The sequence below is a fragment of the Monodelphis domestica genome, chromosome 1, assembly GCF_027887165.1.
Source record: "Monodelphis domestica isolate mMonDom1 chromosome 1, mMonDom1.pri, whole genome shotgun sequence".
Classification (NCBI taxonomy): Eukaryota; Metazoa; Chordata; class Mammalia; order Didelphimorphia; family Didelphidae; genus Monodelphis; species Monodelphis domestica.
In genome coordinates this window covers 101,882,026-101,906,802 of record NC_077227.1, presented here as the reverse complement: position 1 = coordinate 101,906,802, position 24,777 = coordinate 101,882,026, and the positions used below count along the sequence as shown (strand labels likewise).

The 24,777-nt window shown below is 39.2% G+C and overlaps 1 long non-coding RNA gene across 1 annotated transcript in view; it reads left to right on the top strand.

Annotated features, from left to right (window-relative positions):
* Positions 1-23,838, top strand: part of LOC103096676 (uncharacterized) — a 39,495-nt gene extending 15,657 nt beyond the window's left edge. The window contains exons 5-6 of the long non-coding RNA XR_001626162.2: positions 2,427-2,567; positions 23,517-23,838. This is a non-coding gene — a long non-coding RNA (uncharacterized LOC103096676). The remainder of the gene's footprint in view (positions 1-2,426; positions 2,568-23,516) is intronic.
* The last annotated feature ends 939 nt before the right edge of the window (positions 23,839-24,777 follow it).

The window sequence follows — 24,777 nt, the reverse complement described above, 5'->3', positions numbered from 1 at the left end:
ATCTAAAATATTAATGTAGCAATAGCTGGGACTATGAAGAATTATCTGTATGTATAGTCTACACTGATGAAATTAATCAGATAATTGGCAAGGCTTTTTACTTTGATGTTGCCGTTTTGTATCCTGATACATTGCTGAAGCTATTAATTAGCTTCATTACTTTCTTCATTGATTCCCCATAGTTTTCTAAGTGAATTGTCATGATGTCAATGATTTGGGATAATTTTTTCTTCTTTGCTAATGTTTAGGGGTTTCATTTATTTCTCATCTTAATCCTATTTCTAGAAATATGTCGAACAACATGAAGGAAATGACATCTTGTTTTTTTTTTTCCTATACTGTTTGAGCTTCTATTGTTTTCTTCTATTGAAAATATTAATACTTAAAATTTTAAATATACACTTGTTATTATATTAGAAGATGGCCCTTTAATGCTAATGATATGTGGTTGTTCTTGTTTTTAACAGTAATGAATGTTGAGGACTTTATTAAAGGCTTTTTTGCGGTATCTGTTGACATAACCATTTGATTTGATATATTCCGTTCCATTTAATTTAAGAAACATTCCTTAAATATCTATACATGAGGCACTATTATTAAATGCTGATAGAACCATAACAAAATTGAAATTGCTACAGTGGAAATACCACTGGCTTCACTGTCTTAGGATCTGAGTTCAAATATTCTCTTTGATGTTTACTACCAGTGTCACCTTGGGCAAATCATTTAACTTCCCTGAGCCTTGGTTTACTCATCTTGAAAATAAGGAATTTGATTAGGTGGCCTTAAGGGGACCTTTCAAAATTTAGATCTGTGGTCCTATGGTTCTATGAAAGGCTAGCTCTCCAAGATCTAGAACACCAAAAGACATTTTCTTCTTATGATCCCTTTTTGCCTAATGGGCTAAAACTAAGTTTTTTGAGTGTCAGTCAAGATGCTTTGGTCTTTGACACTCAGTTAAGGAGACTCAATGATATACTGAAAGTTTTTGTTTCTGTAGCACCTCTTTTGATCTACTTCTTCAGCTTGTTTACAAATTGAATCTTTATAGGATGACTGTTGTATCACATTCAATGGGATAATCCTGTGGGTGGTTACTCTTACTATATAGTATATGAACCAAAATGCTTCATATAAATGACCAGTCAATGAACAATTATCTTTTAGTAAAGATGATATAGTAGGAATAGTTGATATAAAACCTCCCCTTCCCTTTAAATCAGGGAAATACTCTCCCATAAGTATACATACTGTCCATGGGAAGAGTGGGCTCCAAGTAAAGTACATTGATAATGAGGCATATGTATCAAAATGTAACTCACAAATCCCGTTACTGCAAGGCCTACAAGATCTTTCTTTCTTTGTAGAATTCTCACAGAGCTTCACTTGGGTGCAACTTAGTTTCTAGGTGGGACACTCAGCCAAGGACCCAGAGTACACTTTTTTTCTTGAGTTCATTTTTGGCAATCCTCTCAGTCATGAACGGTCATGTTCCCTGAAACTGCTTCTTCCCTTGACTTGCTCTGAAGGTATGCCTCTGCTCCTTGCTGGATGTCAAATTTGAACCTAGGACCTCCTGCCTCTAGGCTTGGTTTTCAATCCGCTGAGCCCACTCTTGATTCTTTAGAGAAGTGTTCACACCAGATAAAGAGTCCAAGTCTAGTGAATCTTATTTACATATTAAAATCCCTTCTTTGTGACTACATAATATGAGATTGTAGACAAATTTCTAATCACCTACTTCATACCTGATGATTATATATTCTGGGTCTTCCTTAACCACATCAGTTATGATGAGAAGGAAATACTCTATACCTAGAAAATACTCTACAACAAGAAAACTCCATTCCTCTTACCACAAGATAAACTTTTGGGAGCAAGTGAAAAGTTGGAGGATATTTGGATTTTAAGTCTCTGCTACCCATCAATGCATTACATTATGTCTGTGACTATTGCTTAGATAGCCCCTAAAGTTCTTGAGGGGAGGGGGACACAAAAGAGAATATTCCTCAAAAGGACCATAATGATGGAATATCTTGGGGACAAAGTAACCTGGCCAGGAAATAGGGAATGAGAAAAACCATTGAAAATGTGCCAGAAGTCTGAAGTTTAAAAAGAGACTACTAATTTGCACTGAGAAGCAACTAGGTGGCACAGCAGATAGTATGCAGGTCCTCATCTTCTTGAAGGAAAACTCATCTTCCTGAGTTCAAATATGACTTCAGACACTTACTAGCTGTATAACCCCACATGTGTCACTTAAACCTGTTTGCCTCAGTGTTCTCATCTATAATAAACTGGAGGAGACAGTGACAAACTAGTCTGTTATCTTTGCCAAGAAAACCCCAAAAGGAGTCACAGAGTCATCAACTGAACAACTGATTTGCATTATCTAATTTCCTACCAAATCATCTTCTATTTTGTAGATAGTCAATAAGATGTGCCAGTCAACTTCTGGAAGACAGAATGAGGCTTATTATTTCATGCAACTTGCAAGTCAAAATATCCTTCATCATGATGTCATTGGTCTTATTCTAAAATTAAGGACAAATAACATCAGCAATAAGGTAATTGAAGTAGATGATTCCCTTCCAGCTCTAACATTTTAGAATTCTCTTGACTAATGGTGTGGGAGTCATTAGATCCCATTATCTGGGTTGCAATTCCAGTTCTATCACTTTCTATCTATGAGTCTATGAGAGAATAGCAACTTTACAAACTCTCCAAATCTTAGTCTCTTCATCTCTAAAGTGAGACCAGCTGTTTACCTCCCAAGGTTGCTATGAGGAAAGAACTTTGCAAACTGCAAAGAGCTTTGTCAATGTAAATTATAATACTAACATGACTTAGAGAAAACACTTCTCTTTGTAGTGACCTCAGAACAGATACTATACTGATACTGCTCTAAGGTATTCAATTATTACTGGCAAACCTAGAAGCTGCAGTGTACTCCTTACACCAATGAAATCACAGGTCTAGTAAAAATAAAATATAAAGACACCACGGTATTGTGGGAAGAACATTGGCTCTGGATACAGAAGATCTAGTTCCCAATTCCAGTTCTACCCCTAATAGAATTTTTGGATGTCACTTTCTTTTTCTGAGGCTCAGTTTCTTCATCTGTAAATAATGAGGTCAGACTAAATGACATCTAAATGTTCCAGTTTTATTCTTTGTAATTATATTTCTTTTCCCCTCCCTTGTAAGCTTTTGGAGACCAGGACCCGGACCTTATTTATTTCTGTATTCCTCACAGTATCTAATACTGGACATATTATTGGACACTTAATATGTCTTTTAGGAATTAACGAAAAGAACAAATGAGATGTCTGTTGGCTCCTGGCCTTGACCAGGCCAGAGAAGTCCCTTATATTATTGTTTACCAAATTCTGTTTCTAGAATCAAAGGGGAAGACAGAAATAATAGGGTCTGAGACCTCTTGATTTTATTTATATTGAGAATTCTCTAGAGAAGAAATTCCCTCTAATTAGAGATGCGTCTTCTCTAATATTTATAGTTTTAGAAAGTCTCCTACGATTACTGCGATGTTAAGTGTCCAAAAGCCACACAGCTAGCATGTATGAGAAGTGTGATTGGAACACAGGTCTTGCTAGTTTTAAGATAATATCTCTATTTACTATGCCACACTGCCTCTCCTATAAACATGGGTATGGGGAAAAGGTGAGAAGAGTAAACTTAATTAAATTCATTTCCACCAGCATTTATTGAGCTCCTCCTAGAATAATTAAAGCTGTGACTTTTCTTCTTAGGTGATAGGATAGTGGGTAATATTTCCTTATGGTTTTTCAGAACATATTTGCCAATGCCTGATTTTACTCTGTGGCTGCATCCCAAAGAGGATTTTTCAGACCAGTCAAAAACAAAAGGCCGAGCAGTGACCTGCCAGGTCCAGCCAAAGGGTTATTAAGCAGTTTCATTTGAGTTAATTCTTTTGTTGTACACTTTTCATCTATTGTCTGGCTCAGTTCATTTTCCCCTGTGCTCCTGGATGGAGTCCAGTTGTCATAGAATTTTCTCTTTTGTCTCCACAAATGGGAAGGGAGGTAATTGAATGCAGCAGAGAAAGAAAGATGGAAAGAAGGGGTGAGTCATCACAGAGGAATATTTCGGCCTCAGTCTCCCGGAACGGCTAAGGTTTGGTGTCTTCAATGAAAAGAAATGGAGTTTTAAAGAATTGGAATTTAGGCTTTAATGAACACCTGCAGTGTATGAAAAGTGCGTGTGAATTTTTCAAAGTAAAGCTGTAGTGTTCAAGGGAGTGCCACAGAGATCCAAGTACCATGTTTACTCCAGGCAAAGTTGGGGAGGGGGTGATGGGGGCTAGGGGGAGGGGTGAATTTCTCAAGTGCTTCTCCTAGTAAGATTAGTGAGTGAAAAGCTCAGGCTGTGTTCCAGATAACTTAAGAATATTATCATTCAGTTCCCCAAAAGCATTTATTAAGCTCCTACTCTTTTGTAAGACATTGTATATCAATGAGAGGCTATAACTAAAGCTGTAATTTCACTAGTAAAGGGAACTCCCAAGTGAGGAAATTCCCTCTGCCCATCCAGGTTGACATTTTGCATTTTAATCATCAAAAATTTCCTCATTCATTAAGAGGTGAAATGACTTGTGCCAAGGTATCATAACTAGTATTTTGGGTGGGGTCAGGAGACTTGAACTCAGATCCTCATTGCTACAAACCCTATTTTCTGCCCACTACTCTACATTGCCTTTTCCCTCAAGGGACTTTTCTATCTACCAATTTAGTCCAATTATCTGGATGTTTTAAGCAGGGATGTTTAGCTTTGGAGTAAGCAGTTAGATTTGCATATGTGGACAGAAATTAGTAAATGCAGTTCTCTCCTTCATGTTACTAAGAAAGAACTAGCCAAGGATGCTAACATATATACATACATACATACATATATATATATATATATGTGTGTGTGTGTGTGTGTGTGTGTGTGTGTATGTTCCAGGTACTGTGCTAAGAGCTGAAGATTTTTTTTAAAAAAGGTAAAAAGCAGCCCTTGTTCTCAGAAGAGAATTGTCTAAACAGGCAATAAGCATAAAATGCAAGTCTTTAGAGATCATAGAGATGATCAGATTATAATTAATATAGTAATAATGATAATAAATAAATGTAATATAATTGCCATTAATAGGGATCCTTCTCATATCATTAGTTCATACTGGCAAAGTAGGATATAGAATATTTCAATTTTGTCTTTGCATCTCTAGTACCTACAACAGTTTCTTGTACACATTAGGTACTTAATAAATGCTTATTGATTTGAACTTGGAAAAAAAATTAGACCATCGAATAGCAACCTTCTTTGGTGGCTGTGGGAAGGGAGTATTCCTCTCTAACTCTACATGTTGTCAGTGATTTGGATTTTTTGCTTCCAGAATTTAGATTGTCCTTTTGGTGTTGTTTAGTTGTTTTCAGTCCTATCTAACTCTTTGTGATCCCATTTGGGGTTTTCTTGATAAAGATACTAAAGTGGTTTGCCATTTCCTTCTCCAGCTCATTTGACAGATGAGGAAAACTGAGGCAAGCAAGTTAAGTGACTTGCCCAGGGTCACATAGCTAGTGAGTGACTGAGGTCAGATTTGAACTCAGAAAGATGAATCTTCCTGGCTCTAGAACCAACATGCCATCCACTGTGCCATCTGGTGCCCTAAGGTTGTCCTAGTCATAGCCAAAGGTCTCTTGTGAACTAAACTAGCTCTATCCATTCACTCTTATGAAAAGATGTCCAGTCCCCCCTTGCCCCCCAAGTACGTGCCCTGTACTTATCTAGTCCTTCTTCTACCTCAAATCCTGGCTCCCCTCCCTGAGGAATCCCTGGGGATTCCAGAATGCTTGTGAATCTCATTTTTGTCCAGTACATGGACAAAAGAGAAACTCCCCTAACACATGAAATGTTTGCAACTTAGCTCTTTGGCCCAGAGTAGGTGATTAATAAGTGTTTGTTGTCTTACTCTGATTTGTGATTGATGTAGTATGTTCAGAAATCTTAAGGATTTATTGCCCCTATTGCATACTCAGTAGGAGGAGGCATATTAATCACTTTAGCTTCATACAGGGACTGACTGACTCTTTAACATTGAACTAGATGGGATGTGCAATTATGCAGGTAAGACTGGGGTGGCACTGATGGAAAGATGCAGCCGACAGCACATACCTGGGCTTGGTTTAAATCAACTGCTTCATTTGTTCATTCATCAAATATGTATAAAGCACTTATTGTATGTGTTCAGAGTACTCTGCTAGGGGACAGAAGAGGTACACAGTTTAGATATCAGGGTCTGTCTTTTCATGGATCTACAGTCTAAGAGGGGAATAGGATACAAACATAGAAATATGTAATATATATTATTATTTTATAAGTGCATTAGAATGAATGAAAAATAAAGTGTCATATGAGGTTCAAAAAATGGAACACAATCATTCAGGCCATCAGGGAAAGCTTCATGAAGGAAATGTCATTTGAATTAGTCTTTCAAGGATGACTTGGAGCTCAGGAGGCCAAAGGGAAAGAAGGAGGGCATCATGGGTTTAAAAAAGATGGGAGAGGGTGGAGAATGTGCAGAGAATACATTCTGGCAGTAACCTAGAGCACAAGAGAAAAAATAAATGGATAAATACTGGACATGTAGGATAGACTCAATATCCTCTTAAGGCCCCTTCTGCTATACATCTATGATCCCATGAATTAATAAGCATTCTTACTAAGCCTCATTATCATGTTGTTTTACAAACCAATTTGACCGTTTTGGTTGAATTAAATGGTTAGTTCATTCCAAAAGCTGGGGGATATAATCAGAACTGTAATTAGCACAAGGCAACTGAGACTTTGTTCCAGGGCACTGACGTGAGATGTTCACTTCCTCTTCATTGCAGTCGTCCTCTGGCCCCATGCCACCCAGGACCACCCCCAAGTCCCTTTCCTTATTCACTATTGGCTGCAATCCTCAAGGGCCCCATGGCTGTCTCTGGGCTCACTTCCCCCCATCATGGGGCCAGCATGACTTCACCTGACTGACCAGAGCAGACCGCCTAGGGATCTGAGCCAGGTGGGACACCTTTAAATCAATGATGATGTCAGTTGTACAATTCCATTCTTGTTGGCGTCTGTCCTTTACCACATTCAACTAAAATTTCTCTCAGTGCTGGAATTTTTAGCTATAGCTCTGAACATAATTTTAATGTTGATCATTTCACTGAATTTTTATTTTTGGTCTAACAAAGTGTTCTTGAGATCATTCTGACAAGCCATTTGGACCACAGTGGAGCCATTTTGTGTATACCATCTCAGCCTTCAAGGCACTTGAAAGAAACTTTCCAAAGAGGGGTGGGGGGAAATACTGTGTTTGGATTCCTTCTGCACTTCTTCCTTTCTCAGCTCTGTGGAGATTAAAATTAATATTCAATAACTAAGTACTACATTTTATAAAGTTTTAGTAATAACTAAAGTAAAATAACTACCTGAACTCAGTCTGGTCAAGAGTAAAAAAGTATAAAAAAATTCAATAACTATTACATTGTATAAAGTTTGAGTAATAATAACTAAAGTAAAAGAACTACCTTAACTAAGCCCAGTCAAGAGTAAAAAAAAAAAGAGTAAAAATATTCAATAACTAAGTATTACATTTTATTAAGTTTTAGTATTAATAACTAAAGTAAAAGAACTACCTGAACTCAGCCCGGTCAAGACTAAAACAAGAGTAAAAAAAAAAAAGGTGTGGGAGGAGTCACAGCCAACTTAAATACAATCACACTAGGACACAGGAAAAAGGAAAAGGATTCTAGGTAATACAGAAAGGAATTTTGGGTAATATAGTTTTAGGGGTTCAAGAATTTCTAACTCTATAGCTCCATGGAGAATTCTGAGCTCAGGTTAAACCAGGAGCATAAAGCAGGTAAACTGAGGTGACAAAGTCAGCCAGCATCAAGCAGATCTGAAGCCGGTGGCTCCGGAGTCCTTGTTTCATGGCCGACTTTCATGTGACCTTGAGAGAAGGACTGAATTTTCCTGTGCCTCCAACTGTGAGCTTCTACCACTGGGGGAATGCTCCCACCCCCTCTTCCTCCCCCAGGGTGGGTTGTGAAGGTTAATGAATTGGTATTTGTGAAGTGCTTTGAGATCCGTGGATGAAAGGCACTATGAAGTATAAAGCATTAGGATGATTATTAAATTGCCTTGCCTGAGGTCAGACAGCACATGACGAAGGGAGTTAGAAAGAGAAGACAAGCTCTCTTTCTTCCATTCCCCTGCTAGAACAACTAAGACCATAACCTGTACTTGTTAAGATGGGCTTGTCCCTCTGTGGATGAATATCCTCGGGCCTTCACATCCTGTCTCCTTTATTCCCTGCACCCTGCTTAAGACCAGCTCCCAGGTTCTCCATTAGCCTTGCTCATTTGAATGCTCATCATCATGCCTGCTCCCGCTCAGGTAGCTTGCAGTCTAGGTTTTTATGTGGGTGTTTTTAAGCCCAGGAAGGCAGTTATGCAACAAGAGAAAGAAAGCCCAGTCCAGGAGCCTGGAAAAAGAAGGTCCAGTCTCCCTCCCCACCCAGGGAAAAGGTGTAAAAAATGAACTAGGATCCATCCCGTAGCTCCATTTCACATGGCCTGGAGAGTTCACAGGCAAATCCGAGTCTTGTTTTTTTCCCATTCTACTCTCCTAACAGTCACAATATTTGTTTTACAAACACCTCCTCTATACCCTCTGCTTTTGTTTCCCCTATGTTGGCCGCTGTATAGATTCCTCATTGCAATTCATACGCCTGTCACATTGGGGTGTCAGCACGGCTGTTGCCACACTGATTAGTTAAGGGGGGGGGAAAGTGCCACATAAATAAAAAATTAGAGACTGTCACATTTTTAAAAGGCCCCACACTCAAATGCCAGATTCTGTCATGGCAGCCTGAGTTCCTCCCATTTCCCGGAGTACCCTAGCTCAAGCAAAACACATAATGTCTTGTTTTTAGTGATTAAGTGGTTAATGATTTAATGAACCAAAAAAAAAATCTCATTTGTTGCATCCCTTAGACTTGGAAAAAACCTCAAAGAGCTGATTTTCTGTGTACCTCAGTCCAATATTGCTACCTGCTGGGATATGAACACAGTCTCTAAATAAATTGCAAGTGGCCTTGGGCAAGTGGAAGAGTTTCTCTTTGATCCTGCTAGAGAGAATGAAGTCAAATGCTCAATCAATCAATCAAATTCATAACTTCTAGCTACAATCGGGCTGACAACAGCCTATTATTTATTTTTAAAATCATATATTTCATTATTGCAAAACACACAGGCTCTCACGAGGGGAAGAGACTAAATTATTGATAAGCCATATAGATGACGGAGTTTGTTGTTTTTGACATGCTTGTCACTAACTGTTGTCAGGAAGAATTTACTAAGATGTAGAGTTAGAAAAGTTGGCCAGGAATGTATGTAGTGCCAAGTCTGAACCGGGGAGGAAGAACTTTAATGGTCTCTCTCATCGAATGAATTCTTATAGAGAAACAGCAGCTGAAGGCAGAACAATTTTCTATTGTAAAACAATGCTTTAAAAACCTCCAGTTTAATTGCTCCAGAGCAAGGTATTTGTTTTTCAAAATATCCAGGAAATCAGGAAATGAATTTTCACTATTGTCTGTGTATTTCTGGAAATTAACAATTCCTCATTTCCAGAAATCTTCCCTGGATTTAGGGTAGTGGGGAGGTTTGGGGAAAGAGACAAAATAGAAATCTGGACAGGAGAAATAGGGAAATTCATCTTTGATTATGTCTGCAATAATGGAAGAGACTCCCACCCCCAACACTGCTCCAGACCCCTAGACCTGGAAGGGCATTAGCACCAGAGAGGGGATTCCTATAGACCTCCCACTTGACCTTCCTTAAGAGGCTTAAGAAAAAAGGAAAAGCATCCTGGGCAATGTGGACCATTTCTGTTTTGTTTCCTTCTTTTTTGTTTTCTGGGTCACCAGCTGGGGTCTCCAGGAGCAACTTGATGACTACATATCCAACAGCCTGTTCCCCCTGACCCCTTACCATCTCTTCCAATTCTTGCTCTGGCAACAGTATTACCATCCTTGAGAAAGACATCTTAATCAAGCGTCCCATTACTCTAATCATCATTCTCTCTGTTTTCTCTGTGCAAAACACTTCTTTAAATCCATCACTTGATTAATATGTGTATTTGTAATCTCTAATTAGAACAGAAGCTTCTTGAGAGCAGGGACTATGTTGTATGTGTAATCATAGCCCCAAAACTTAACAATGCCTGGCACACAGTAAGTGACTAATAACTGCTTTTTCATTCATCAATTTCTTAATTTGTAAAATGAGACAGCATGGTATAATGGAAAACACACACACACACACACATACACAGGGAAGCAGACAATCTGGGTTTGACTCTTATTCTCCCCACACACACAACTTCCTAGTTGTATGGACCTGGACAAGATATTTCCTGGCTTTAGAATTTCTATTTCCCACAATATGGCAGGGCTCAACTAAGATGATTTCTGAGATCTATTCCAGCTCTAAATTTCATGGTACAGAAAACAGAGCACTGGTTCTACATTAGAAGAGGAGTACAAATCTCTCCTCTAATACTGAGCACTGGCGTGACCTTGGACAAGGCAATGAGGATCCCTGAGCCTTAGTTTCCTTATCTATGTAATATCCAAATTCCCTTCCATCCCTAGATCTATGATTCCTTAATGAGTTGATCTCTAGGGTCCTTTCTAGTTCATAAAGCCAATCTATTTGCTACTCAGATAGACTAGTTCTTATCTCCATACCATGGAGTATGGAGACAAAAAGGGTGTCCCTCTAACCTCTCCGGATTCTTCCCCTGATGAGACAAACCATCCTCTAGATAGGAAGGAGAGATTCCAGGGTGGTTGACGGAACTCTTCCTGATGTGGAGTAGACAGGAAGGGATGTGTGGATGAAAGCTTCTTCTGCCCACTGAGGTGCCAAGTTAGTGAACTGGATTGAAATTGACTGAGTGAATAATGGGTGACATCATATGGGTTATGCCTGTCTCTCCCAATTACTAACTGGGTGACCTTGTGCTTCTTCCTCCCAGAGCCTCCGTCTACTCAACTGTAAAATGGGGATGATATTCACTGCTCAATCTTACCTATAGACTTGCTGTGCCAAATGAGCCAATGCACATGAATACTCTTTTTCAACAGTCCCAATTGTAACTGTTATTAATACTTCATAATCATATTTAATATGATCATTAATAATGGTAATTAATGGGGGGTTACTGCACAAGGGCTAGGATATTCCATATCCATGACTGTGTTTTTAATTGCATAGAGACCCTGAACTATGTGGATATGCTTATTACTCTCTTTGGGGAGTGGGTGGGGGAAATGGAACTCATTAGCTCTTCAGGCTACATGTTTTTGCTGTGATTTCAACTGAATATCCTGGGGGGCTGGGAGTGGGGTGGGGTGGGGGCTGGGGAGGAGACAGTAAGAAATCCCTTCCACCTTTAGTCTTTCTGGGCCAGATGGCTGCATTTGAAAGGAAGCCCAGAAAATGCTGACCTCTTTCTTTTTTCTTTTCTCTTTTCTGTTTTCTTGGTCACAAGGTGGGTGTATCAGTCAGCTGCATATAGACAACACTGCTCCAGCGGTTTCCATAGAAATTCAGACTGATTCTTGTGCTTGGGTTTTGTCTTGTGCCTGTGTGTGTGTGTGTGTGTGTGTGTGTGTGCGCCTGTGTGTGTGTGTGTGTGTGTATGTGTGTTTAGCACAACCACTACACACTGTGGTCACAAGTCATCATGACAAAGAGGGCCAGAGAACCTGAGTGGTTTTTGTTTGTGGGATGTCAGACAGATGTTTTTTCTAAGCGGCAAGATAAGACTATGCTAAATACAATTTCATAAATAGTCTCTCCCTCTCCTCTGGTCCTCTTGGGAGCCTTCTGTGATTCGTTAGCTAGATGATTATAATGGGCATTAATTGTACCTGGAAGCTAAGGTTTATCAAAAGTACCTTACAAAATACAGTGTGGTAAAGATTTGGATAAACACAATGAGCTGAAAAAGATTTTATTTTTCCAAAAGGACAAAGGAATTACATCTAAAAAAACCCCCAGTGATTTAGGGAAATGGTTGCGTGAACAAGAGTCGCCAAAGAGATGCTCTAGGCTTTATTTTGGGCTAAGGCCACCTGTTTTGGAAGCACTTGGGCATCCTATTTAACCCTTTGTGAATGGCATGGGAGTTAACCCACTCACTGTATCTTCATCTTCCCAGATGTTTGCTTCAGGCACTTTCAGGAGGGCCCTTAACAAGCATGTATAAGCCAAATGTAGCCGTTCTTTCCAACCCCCAAATGCATACATTGAAAACCCAGGGAGGGATAGAGCCTCACCCTGGCTCCAGACACAAAATGGCTCAGTCTTTTTCTTCCCTATGACTCATCAACAGCTGTGCCTCAGACTACAAAGCCCAGCTTCAGCTTGCATTGAATGTAGCAATTCCCCCCAGGAACATGAAAAATGATGGGCATTTTGTCTACAAGGAGTGCTTAGTAAGGTCAGGATGACCCTAGGATAATAGTACATGTGAGTGGAGGCCACAAACCCTTTTTTCCATGGTCTCTAGGAGCTTGCTTTAGAAATCGGGGTGCTTGGGATGGGGAAAGGGAAGGAGTCAACAGAGAGGGTCATGCTGGCCAAAGGTTTCTCTTCCTAACTGCACTCTGATATTTTCATGATCAGAATTAAATTTTACATTAAGTTCTACCTGAGAGAGCAAGTCAGCCCTTCCCCTGAATGAGTAAACGACCAAGTACAGGGACATCCTCTCCATGTTTTTCTTGGCTAGCTTGACATTATGTTTTCTGAATTTTGGAGTATCTGGCTTTAAAGATTAGAAGTCATCCAATCACAATGACGACATCAAGTTGTTTTAAATCCAGGTAGTGAATGGGACTCAGAAGGTCAGAGTCCTGGGTTTTGTCTTCTTGTAAATTGTGCCAGAAGCTACAGATCCAAACCCCAGTCAGCTGTTCTGCAAGTTCATGATTTTCACCATGATTCTAAATGGATAAGAAGGTTTGGATCTATTGTATTCTAAAAGCAAAGTGCATGGACTCCTGATGATAGGAAAGAGGCATAGTTTTTAGAAATTATTTCTCTAAGGATGTAATAAGAATTTGCCACTAGGCTTCATTTCCCTCTTCCAAACTATCTTATTAAGTAAAAAGAGCAGTAGATATTGCATGAGAAAATCTGGACCAAAGTGTGGTTTCCGTGCCTTGCTAGCTATGTGACCTTGAGTAAGTTGCCTAGCTAACTTCACTGAGCCTTGATATCCTTAGCTGCAAAATGGAAATAATTGAATTAGCCCTCTCACAGAGTTGCTATGCCAATCACATAAGAAAAAGTGTTAACAGAATAAGGGAGGCAAAGCAATTGATGGATGGGTTAAAGAATTAGCAGGTATTGTCAATAAACTCACTGCAGACTCTGGCTTCTCTTTCCTTCTCTAAAGTCTCATTATCTGGGTATCTTCCTCTTCATGACTATTTGTGTTCCCCTGTGTTCCATGTGTCCCCGAAAAATCTTCTCTGGAAGAATGGGGAAAGCAGCAAGTAGGAGATATAGGAATGAGAAGAGATGAGCCCTGGGAGAAAAGGCAAAGGCAGTAATAGCCTGTGGGTGATAACTGGGGCTAGAAAAATGATTGAGGATGATCATGGCAAGTAGATCAGGGCTAATGGACTAGAAATATGTGAGGTGTCAAAGGACCCCTTTAAGAAGGAAGTGTGTCCCAAGCTGGTGTTGATGCATTGAAACAAAACACCATTAACTGTCCCATTTATGATTTTTCTACCTCCAAAATGAATATCTAATATTCCAAATGAGAATCAGATTTTAGTACTGGAGAGTGCTAAAGAGTTTTAGGATCCCTTTACCCCTACATTCATCTCTGAATCACCTCTTAAATGCTAAATCTGTCAGAGAGGCAGTGTTGTTCAAAACGAGCATAGAAAACCTATTACATGACAATAATTTGGAGATGCCAAAGAACCAAAGAAAGTTGCACTAGAGCTGAGACAAGAGATTCAGTGCATGACACATTTTGACTTTTGAGTGTTTATTATGAATAGATGTTTTGACTTTGCTTGTCTTTTGTCCTCTATTTCAAAAGCAAGTCTTCAAATTATTGACTGCTTTAGTGAACTAAAACATTTCTTAATTAACGATCTAGGTTACACTAGCAAGAGAAGAAAAAAGACTTCACAAGGGTGAAAGCTTTCATCATGTGACTTTTCCCATTGAATCCTTATCCTATTTGAACAACAAGGCTTTGGGGGTTCCTTGTTGTAGATCAGCAGGGAGCCCTTTGAGCGACAGAGATGGAATGGCACAATCATTGACACCACCCTGGGCAAGGTAAACTGGAATCAGAGCTTCCTTTCCAAGTTTAGAAGAGTCTTGTGAGTTAGCAGGGGCAGGCCTTTATTTGTTTTTAATATTCCTCAGAGGAGGATTAGAAGTTCAATCTGCAAAGGTCCTCATGGGACTTTTTCAAGGTAGATTGCCTATGTTCATTAGTGAGGCCCATTCCTACTGGAGTGTAGGGTCCTGGAAAGGGAGCCCCTCTGTATATTCCACGATATAGAATCATGATCATGTAGAGTTATAGAAGGTTTGATAATTATGGAAAAGTTGCTTAGAATCTTAAGGGAAAATCCCAATACCAAGAAGATTGGTTTAGAGTGTGAGAAAGCTAGTCAACTATAGGCAGAAGCACAATTTTTGCTTTGGAAAATAGCTGTTGTTTCTGATAACATTCAAGCCTTGTGGTATAGCTGGCAGGACAAGACCACCAGGGGCAGCGGGCTATAGGATAAAGAGTTCTGGGTTTGCAATCAGAGAATATAGACTCGAATCTTTGTTTCACCATTTAACTACCTATGTGACCTTGCTCAAATAATTTCATCCCTTTAGTCTTTCATTTCCTTAAAAGGAAAGGATTGGACTGAGCAATACCACTGCTCCTAAATCTATTTTTCTCTTTAACAGGCTCGCATTTGGGAGTCACTGTCTATTTTCTTGGTAGCCAGGTGGTGCCAGAGGATAAGGCACTGGAACTGAAATTAGGGAGGCTCATCTTCCTGAGTTCAAATCTAGCCTCAGATACATACTGGCTATGTGACCCTGGGCAAATCATTTAGCCCTATTTGCCTCAGTTCCTTATCTGTGACATGAGTTGGAGAAGGAAAGGGCAAATCATTCCCATATCTTTGCCAAGAAAAACCCAAAATGGGGTGACAGAGTCAGATCTGACTGAAAACAACTGAACAACAGCAAAATGTCAGAGCTAGACATGACTGAAATGTCTCAACAAAGTTCTTTTCCTTATAGTTAAGACATTTTCAAGATGGGGGCAGATGATAAAAGAACAAGTTTCTTAGAAAAGTCATTGGGTCAACCTGAGTCTGGAACATAGAAAGTAGCTCAGGGTTCTCAGATCTTGAAAAGGAAATTGAGATGGGGAGAAACTTATGCTAGAAGCTTACAGAAAATGGTTTTAAAAGAATATATCATCACAAAACTTAGAAAAACCATTGTCTCTAAATCTACACTGTAAACCACATTTAGTTTGGACTACATAGTCATTGAAATATCTTCTGAACAGTCAAATTTCTACACATGAAATAGTTATTTTTGTGAGCATTATTTTCAGAACTGTATTTACTGTTAAACTCAGTCAACTGATAAACATCTACTATGTGCCAGACACTATGCTGAGCACTGGGGATAAAAAAAGGCCCCAAACCGAACAACTTGGGCCCTGTGCTCAGGGAGATCACATTCTAATAGAGGGAACAATAATCAACAAGCCAAAAGGCATTTATTAAATTCTTTCTAGGTGCCCAGGCACTTTTCAACATGTAAAAATTATATGTAAAAGGTAGAAAATTATAAAAATATATATATATATATAGTAAGAAGGTACACAAGATACTATATAAATGGAACATAATCTCAAGCACATATTGCAGAGTTTAGGAAGGTGGTAGTGAGGGAGGGGGGATGAGAAAGACCTCCTGCAGAAGGTAGGATTTCAACAGAATTAAAAAAAAATTAATTAATTTTTCCAATTAGCACTGTTAGCATATATTTTCTCTCCCTCTAACATCCTCCACCCTGGAGGTGAGGGAGGAGGAGTTGAGAAGGAATAAAAATGAAGAAAGAAAGGAAAACAAAACTCTTGTGATAAATATGCATAGTCAAGCAAAACAAATTCCCACATTTACCATCTCCAAAAATGTGTCTCTTATTCTGCATCTTGACTCAATTACATCTCTGTCAGGAGGTAGGCAGCATTTTTCTTCATCAGTTCTTTTGCTGGTTCATGGTTAGTCATTGCATTGATCAGAGTTCTTCAGTTTTTCAAAGTTTGTTAATTTTTACAATGTTGTCATTATAGTACAAAGTATTCACCTGGTTCTACTTTGAGCTGAATCTTGAAGGAAGTCAGGGAAGCCAGGAGGCAGTGATGCAGAAGGAGATCATTCCAAAAATGGAGGACAACCAGTGCAAAGCCAACAGAGTTGGGAGATGGAGTGTTGTTATCACCAAGCAAACAATAGAGGCCAATGTCACTGGATCATAAAGGAGAGGGAAGGAAAACATAAGATTGAAAAGGTGGGAAGGGGTCAGTTTATGAAGGGTTTTACAAATGGTCTAGATCCCTTTATTATCTGCGAGGGCCTCTGAGAAGTCAGAAGTTCCTGAATGTGAATGCATTTTCTGGGAAGTTCTCATGATCTCCAGGATTTCATTTCCTTGGTAATAATATTTCAATGGTGCTCTATCTACTGAGCCACTTACCTGCTCTATGAGCCAGGTAGAATTATTCCTATTTTAATTTTACAGATGAAGCTGAATCTCTAAGAGGTGTATAAATTTTAAAAATTAATATTCAATACTCCAAGTATTATATTTAATAATATTTATTAATCTTTAACTTGAAGCAAAAGGAAACTAAAAAGCTAGAGAAACAGAGAGAGCGAGAGAGGCATTACCTAAAACTTATATGCATACATAAAAAACACAAAAGTGAACAAAGGGGAAAAGGATTCTTGGAACAAGAAAAGAATTTTGGGAGATGGAGTGCACATTTTTCTAATTATACAGGTGACTTTCCCAAAGTCATATGGTTAATCAGTGTTAGAGGCAGCATTTGATCCCAGGTTGTCCTGCTTATTTCTACTACTCTAGGTTGCCTCAGTATGGAAGACAGAGAGATAACAACAACATATCATTAAAAAGACTAGGGAGAAACAACATTCTCCTTTGTTAAATGAGTGGTAGTAAACACTGTGTGGACCATACAGCCCTGTATGGTCTACAGTCTAGAAAGTAGACTGGATGCAATCACTTCAGCCACTTCTTTCCAGAGAGAGGACGACCATTGATTGCCCCTTTGGGGACAAGCATAGGAATTAGTATTGAAGAAGCAGAGCTTATGACTGTTGAAACTGGCTCCTTTGATTGTCCTTGGCTATTTATGGATGCTTGGGATTCAGCCTTGGGGCAGCAGTTCACAGTGGTATTGGAATCCACTTCCAGTTATCCCCTTGTGTTAAAATGCCCAAATGCCATGTGTGTTCTGTCTGGAATGATGAAACCACAGGGGTCTGTCTGGTCTTAACAATGCAGATGCCCCGGGGAAAGCAGAGAACCTATGTAAGTCTTCCCCTCGTTTTGTAGGCCAGAAAGTTACCAAAAGGGATGGGATGTTGCAGTTGCAGGCCTCCTAGAAACTGCCTGTAATGTTAGACCCACCTTGGGCTTGGCTAAGGGGCACATGCTTGAACCGTCTTCTTTATTTTTTAATTTTTATTTAATTTTTTTTTTGGTTACAATACTCACTTTATTTCCCTCCCTCCCCTCCACCTACCTCTCCCTCATCCGACATACAATTTCATTGGGTATTACTTGTTGAACTGTCTTCTTGAGGTCTTTCCTAGCCTCTCAAGTCAGTGCTGAATGACCCAGAAGCCCCAGAACTTCATCTACTTTTTCCCATCTTTATAGCCTTTGGAATATAAATTATTAGAAATTTAAAAGGACCTGAGTGAGCATCTCATCCAATGCCTTCATTTTATAGGTGAGGTAATAAAGGACCTATTAGAAGGGATATGACTTATCCAAGGTCACAGAGCTATGTAAGCACAAATCCTCTCTGATTCCTAAAGATCATGACCTTATTTTACAACAGTTAAGTACCTTAAAAGGAGACTTTCCAAAGAGAGGTGAAGCTACACATTCCCCTCCTTAAAAAAAAAAAGTGTCTTTATCACCTGGACTATTTTTTTTTACTCATTATTTGAATTTTGCTGTCTTCAGAAATCTACCCCACCTCTCCCTTACACACCCCCCCAGGGAAAAGGTCCTCCAGGGATGTTAAACATCACTGGCTTTTGCAAATGATCACCCTATTTAAAAAAAACAACTATGCCTTCTATAAGTCACCTGCTTAGGAAAGGGGAAAATAAGGACCAGGTATCAATTACCCAGAATGCTAAAAAAAAAAACCAAAACTAGTGTTTTCTGTGTGCACTTTTCATGATCCAAAATAGTAGATATTCTGTATATGTAGAATTTAATTGTATTCATACCCACTCTCTTTTACAGAACAAAATTTGCCTCCCACCCCCAATCATCTATTTCCTTTCCCAAATACCAGTCCTGTGACCAATCTCTCTTTTCATTCCTTTCTAACCTCTTTCGTTGGCCTGCTCCAATTTCTTTTCTTCTCCCCAAGTCCTCTTCAAGATTGTGCAGAGGTCACCTGGTCTATAGCATTTAATTATCTGACATGCTGTCAAATATTAATTTTCCCAACAGACAGAAGAAGTGAAAGAACTTTAGTAGTGATAGAACTCCAAGGACTAGCTTCCTAGGACAAAGTTATGATTGTGAATTGAGTCAAGTCTTCATCCTCTTCCAGCCTCTTCCAGTCTTGAGAAAATGAAGAAACAAGCTCTATCAAATAACAGATAGGCAGATCCTCCAATCAAACGGTCAAGGATCTTTTACTAAGCACTGCTATCTCTAGATTCTTGTGCCTGCCAATGTGGAGAAGGAAAAAATGACAAAGATATGCTACCTGCCTTTGAAGAGTTTACAGTCTGCTTGAGAAGACGGGGCACACATTTTCTCAAGCCTGGAAGAGACTGGAAGGGGAAGAGGACTTGTCTCAGTTCACTGGTTTCCTCACTGTTCCTCCTCCAAGACACTTCATCTCCCAACTTAATGAATTTTCCCAGACTATTTTCCAGACTTGGTATTCTTATTTCTATCTCCCAGCTTTCTTCCAGCATCAGCTAAAATCTCACCTTCTCAATAAAGCCTTTACTCATTCCCCTTAATAATAGTATTTTCTCTCTGGGATTATCTCCTTTTTATCCTTGTTAATACGAAGGGGCTAGTTTTGCCTTTTTTTGTATCTCCAGTGCCTAGTATTTCATCAATGCTACTAGGCACTGGGAGGTACAAAGAAAGGCAAAACTAGCCCCTGCTCTTAAGGAGCTTCTAATCTAACAGAGGAAACAAAAAGCAAAGAACTATGTATTAACAAGGATAAAAAGGAGAGAATCCCAGAGGGAAAATACTATTATTAAGGGGAATGAGTAAAGGCTTTATTGAGAAGGTGAGATTTTAGCTGATGCTGGAAGAAAGTTGGGATATAGAAATAAAAATACCAAGCCTGGAGAATAGTCTGGGAAAATTCATTAAGTTGGGAGATGAAGTGTCTTGGAGGAAGAACAGTAAGGAAACTAGTATCGCATAGGACACATGTGGGATGTCAAAAGTAAAGAAGATTGGAAAAGTAGGGATGGGACTAAGTTTTTTGAAAGGCTTCAAAAGCTAAAAAAAAAAGATTCTGTATTTGATTCCAATAGCATATAGACCACCACAATTGGTCAGACCTGCACTCAGAGGAGATAAGAGAAATATTATGAAGGTAGAGTCAACAACACTTGGCAATTAATTGTTTAAGGATGGGGAGAGAGAGGAATTGAGGATAACACCTAGATTATGAGCCTAATGGGTGGCACTAACAATGAGCACAATGCTTGACACACATGATTTTTCTTTCTTTCTTTCATTCATTCATTTCATTAATACTTGGTATAAAAGTTAAGAAGAGAGGGAGAAATTATTATAGGGTGGGGTAGTCAGGGAAGGTCTCTAAGAGGAGATGGACTTTGAGCTGAATCTTGAATGATTTGTATAGTGGAAGGACAGGGAAGGACATTACAAGGCTAAACAATTAAAATTATATTATTTATCTGGATGTTCCATATTATGCAGATGCAAAGCAGGAGAGACAAAGGCCTGGAAAAAGTCAAGGGGAATCCCTAATGTTTTTTAATCTTCATTTATGTCCACAGGATGCTAGAAATCTAAAAGAAAATGGACAATTCAGTCAGATATCAATATAGATTCAGTTAATCATTAATGTATTTTGAAATTTTCATTAATTAATTTATTTTTATTGACATAATTTATATAAATTAAATATATAATTTGTTTAGACTTTTCCATTTTTTCCTGGAAGTATTGAGGTCAATCAATCAGTAATCATTTATTAAGCTCATATTATTTTCTAGAGATTATATGGGAAGTCAATCTCTATAACTTAAATCTGGGGCTTTATCTAGGCCAGCACAATCCAATCCCTTTGATGACATTTTTCAAAATAGCATTTATAAGAATATACATATAGCTCAGCATTCCTACTTTGGCTTCTATGTCATCAGCTGATTTTTCCTTTCTCACTTTCATCACTTTGACTATGTTACTTCTAATGTTACACTTCATGTATGAAGATGATACTACCATTAGTCATTCATCTCTTCTCAGCTGATGTTACAGTAGTGAAGATTCAAGTCAATTTAATTCAATCTAACAAATATTTTGTCTCCTATGTTGTGTTAGGTATTGGAGAGTTGATGTTAGAAATTAATTGTCCCTACCTTCAATGAACAATTATATTCTGCCAAGGAGACACAACATCCAGATATAGAGCATATGCAAAGCAATTTCAGGAGGGGAAAAAGCTAACAGTTAGGGGGGTCACTGAAGGCCACATGGAGGTCAATCATTCACTTGAAATGGGCTCTGAAGGAAACTAGGAAATCTATGAAAAAGAGGTGAGACCAAGGTTCATTCCAGACATGAAGGCCACTCAGGCAAAATCATGAATTTGGAGATGATATATCATGCATAGCCAACATCCAGTTAGGACACTTAAGCAGGAATGGAGAGTGCATAAAAGGAAATCATATGAAATGATTGGAAATATAGGTGGAAGTCATATGACTTATGATATCATGACATATGATATCATGATAGGGCTTTAAATGCCTTCTAAGGATTTTGAAGAGACAATAGAGATCCATAGAAGATTTTTACATGATCCAATTGACTTTTGTGGAATTGTAGCTATGTAGAAAATGGATTACAGAAGGGAGCAAATAGATTTAGGAACAAAGCAAGCTGTTCCACTTGTCCAGATGAGTGGTGATAAAGGTAGAAGGATCTAGGGAAGAGGATGCATGAGTTGAGAAAAGGCAAGTTTTAAGAGTCCATGAGGAGTAGGATAGAGAAGAAATGGAACTTTGTTGGATTGGGGGATGGAAAGAGAAGGAAGAGTCAGAAATGACTCCTAGGTTATAAACCTAGGTGACTAGAAGGATGGAGGTATCATAAAGCAAAATGAAAACATCAGGAAAAGAAGTGAATTTGGAAGGAAATATAATTAGTGGTATATTGGTATAGGACAGTGATCTCTAAGGTGGGTTTTTTTTTATCACATACACCTATTAATAATTTTTTCCCCCTTGGTGGGTATGGAGTGTAGCAAGGAATTTTTCAGTGGCACCTTCATGGTTCCTATTGCAGGTTCCCAACTCTGGGTTAGATTGTAATAAAAAATGGTGGTTTAGAAGGGGAATGGGGAGGATAGGTAGCTTGCACAGAAGGAAGAGATGGAAAGAGGGAATGTAGCCTGAAAAGGATAAAGGATGAGTGTAGTCATGCTGGAGACAAGCCCTATGAGTAGCTATCATGGGTAGGATTTCAGTTTCCCACTTTCTGGTTGATTACACTTTCCTTGTGCCCATGCCATGAGACCCCACTTTAGAGAATACTGCTACAAGGGTTAGAGTTGGCTATGTCAGAAGACCTGGATTTAAGTCCTGTTTCTGACATAGGATATAAACCTGGCCTCTGAGTGTTCCCAGACAACTACGTAAGGCTATAAATTGCAGAGTAGGTATCCATCTGTATTAGTAGAGGGATTTTTTTTTTCCATCAGGAGAGCTATACATTGATGAAAGAAAAGTTCAGCTACAAAAAGAAAAGTTCTATTTTGGGCAGGCTAAGCTACAGGGCATCTAAGCGAAGGTGTCCAATGAACAGTCCACACTCTTTATTCCTCCTTTCCTTAGCTCTGAGAGTGCACATCTGGGAGATGGCTCTCAGGTACTGTACAGAGTGCAGCCCTGATGTTTGCAAGGAGGGGTTACATACATCTAGGTTGATCTCTAGATCTTTAATTAAAATGGACTGACCGTGAAACAGATAGAAGACTTTAGCCGTTTAGATGCCATTCAACTTTGACTGATGAACATGTGAAATAACTTCATCATTTGTGTATTTGCTGAAAAACAGGTTGTTCACTGCACGCATGGAGTCCATAAAAACAAAACGCATGCCTGTAAGAATCAGGATTAAGTCACTAAGCCTCTCACTGGAGTCAGAAAAGAAGCAAAAATCTTAGGTCATATTTTTGGGTTTGAATAAACATCTTCTAATTCTTATTTATTTGGATAGCACTTTTGAGAAGGGGGGGGGGGGAAGCCAAAATGTTATAGTTTCAGCATCAAAAACATATGTAAAGGAGCTCATGCTAACCAAAAGCAGTAAACCAGAGTTGGCTTTTGGTGGGATGGGGAGAAAGCAGAACAGGGGGAAAAAAAACCCATGCATTTTGTTTTGCTGTATTTTTATGTTCTTGCCTTACAGGATCAAGGACAGATGTGAATTTATTTTTTAACTTCATAACCGGCAGGGAGTATCAGCACAAAGCAGTGGGAGAAGGAAGATGTACGCAACACAATGTTATTTCTGGGGTTAGACTTTTTATTTTAACAGGGAAATTGGGAGCCATAGAAACTGTAAACTTCGATCACTGGGAGAAATATGATTTGGGGATTCAGGGAGCACTCCAGAAGTTTCTCTGGGTTTCTAAGGCATGTTCTACTATTGAGCACATCTTCCTTTCATTATGGGAATAGCCCCTAGACAAAACAGAACAAAATTGTTTTAGTTTCAGTCTGCGGTCCCATGCTGAAGGGTAACTTCATGTAGCCAACATACGGGTTTTGTGCTAATATTTCATTTTCTTCTCTCTGCCCCTCCCCACTCTCTGTCCAGCAACAACTGCTCCCTTCTATCAAGACACAGTATTCATTGGCTGTTAAAATGTCTTCAGTGGAACATGGACCATATGGCTTTTTTTCGAACTGGGAAAAACCAAACTCCTGTTCAAATCCTACTTGATGAAAGCAGGCTTGTCACTTGGATTTCCTGGGTATGCAAATGGACCAGGGCCCAAGAAGAGCCCTTCAGTGTCTTGTTCCATGCTACCTTCATGGTATAGACACCTCCTAATGGGAGACAGCCTAAAAAAGGCTCCCATTTTCCTACTGAAATAAAGGCCTAGTGCCCCAACTGTAGAGCAGTACAGAGACATCAATGACTTTCTTGCCTTGTTTTTCTATACCATGGAGTCTAGTTCCCGTTAATTATTGTGTTTCCCAAGCTTTTACAATCCCCACAGGCATTATTGCTTTTTCCTCCTTTGCCAGCTTCTGAAGCCACCTCTAGGATATTTTTTCTAAAAAAGGTGTTCCAATTTGTTGCATTAAATTTCTTTGGAGACTCCTCTCGAAGCAGAATTTGGTAGTTTGGATTTGTCATTGTTGTTGCTGTTTTGGGAAGTAGGAGGTGAATAACATTCTCTTTGCCTCTCTTGATTCTGGAAAAGGAGGCTGAAGACCTCTCCTGCAGAAAAAAGAGATTAAATAGAGCAAGGATTGTGTAAAAGATTGACCAAGGTGAGTGGAAGTCAGATAGATATGTCCCTCCATGTGCATTTTCGTATTTTAAACAGGATCCTTCCAGATTGGCTGTAAAAGAGGAGTGGACATAGCAACTGGACAAAGATCTCTACAGATGGGACCCTCAGGAAATGTTGGGTTTGGGGCAGAAAGTCTTTGGAAAATGATGAATGAGGTTCCTTCTTCAGTCTTCTTTTCCAGTATCAGGAGGTGCAAATAGAATGCTTCTCACCTCCCACTCTTTCCCCTCAGACTCTTCCTTTTCTTCCACTCCTTTTCACTGTCTTCCTATTAACCCCAGTGTCCTCCTTTTGTGAGCACCTACCCCAAAGGATTAGATCAGATAATATTTGTACAAAGCACATAGCAAAGTGCCTGGGACATAGTAGGTACTGTATAAATGTTTATTCCCTTTCTTTTCCCTTCCCCTTGTTTCTTTCCCATCTTCTCCACTCCCAAACCCTTTCCTACCCTCCCTTTGATTGCTCCCTTTCCTCCTCCTTAAAAATGAACAAACCCCCAATTCCACTTGGTACCAGAGACGACTAGTCACTAATAGTATGAGGCAGACTTTG